Here is a 1,341-nt window from a genome sequence, read left to right on the forward strand (position 1 = left end):
AAAGCACCTCTCATAGTCTCTCAGGCTGGCCTTCTCTTCATCTGCACAGCTGAAAATAAAGGTTCCAAGATGGCAGATGTACAGGATGGGAGAAGCTCTGATCCCTGAATTTGCTGCTTAGAGAAGGGATGCTCTGGGCTGGATGCAGTGGCTCACGCCTGTAATCCCAGCACTTTGGGAGGCCAAGGCGGGCAGATCAGGAGTTTGAGACCATACTGACCAACGTGGTGAAGCCCCATGTCTAAATAAATAAATAATAAAAAAAATAAGCTCTCCTCCCACTGCCCAAGATGCCGAAAGGAAAGGAGTCTAAGGGGAAGAAGGTGGCTCTGGCCCCTGCTGTCGTGAAGAAGCAGGAGGCCAAGAAAGTGGTGAATCCCGTTTGAGAAAAGGCCTAAGAATTTTGGCACTGGACAGGATATCCAGCCCAACAGAGACCTCACCCACTTTGTGAAATGGCCCCGCTATATCAGGTTGCAGCTGCAGAGAACCAGCCTCTATGAGCGGCTGAAAGTGCCTCCTGCCATTAACCGGTTCACCCAGGCCCTGGACCGCCAGCTACTCAGCTGCGTAAGCTGGCCCACAAGTACAGACCAGACACAGAAGCAGAGGCTGTTGTTGGCCTGGGCCGAGAAGAAAGCAGCTAGCAAAGGGGACGTCCCCACTAAGAGACCACCTGTCCTTCGAGCAGGAGTTAAGACCATCACCACCTTGGTGAAGAACACGAAAGCTCAGCTGGTGGTGACTGCACACGACGTGGAACCCATCGAGCTGGCTGTCTTCTTGCCTGCCCTGTTGTAAAATGGGAGTCCCTTACTGCATTGTCAAGGGGAAAGCAAGACTGGGACGTCTAGTCCACAGGAAGACCTGTGCCACTGTCACCTTCACACAGGTGAACTCGGAAGACAAAGGCGCTTTGGCTAAGCTGGTGGAATCCATCAGGACCAATTACAACGACAGATGCAATGAGATCCACCGTCACTGGGGAGGCAGTGTACTGGGTCCCAAGTCTGTAGCTCGCATCACCAAGCTCGAAAAGGCAAAGGCTAAAGAACTTGCCATGAAACTGGGTTAAATGTACATTGTTGAGTTTTCTGTACATAAAAATAATTAAAACAATACAAATTGTCCTTCAAATAAGTAAGAGAAGAGTTGCTCTGGTGAACCCTCTGACCAGGAACATCAGCATAAATGAGAACCAAACCTTCACAGCATTAAGGCACTGAGCATTCAGGGTTGGGTTGCTACCCCAGCCTAGTTTATCCTGTCCTTCTGCCATGCTGTGTCTTCCTTACTCTTCACTGTCATGGAGAACCACATCCACCTGGGGAGGAACGCCAT

General features: G+C 50.5%; 1 pseudogene; it reads left to right on the forward strand.

The window, feature by feature from the left end:
- The first annotated feature begins 290 nt into the window (after window positions 1-290).
- On the forward strand, window positions 291-1,075 carry LOC101035982 (large ribosomal subunit protein eL8 pseudogene; annotated as a pseudogene).
- Window positions 1,076-1,341: the final 266 nt, after the last annotated feature.

The sequence above is a fragment of the Saimiri boliviensis genome, chromosome 7 (assembly GCF_048565385.1).
Source record: "Saimiri boliviensis isolate mSaiBol1 chromosome 7, mSaiBol1.pri, whole genome shotgun sequence".
Classification (NCBI taxonomy): Eukaryota; Metazoa; Chordata; class Mammalia; order Primates; family Cebidae; genus Saimiri; species Saimiri boliviensis.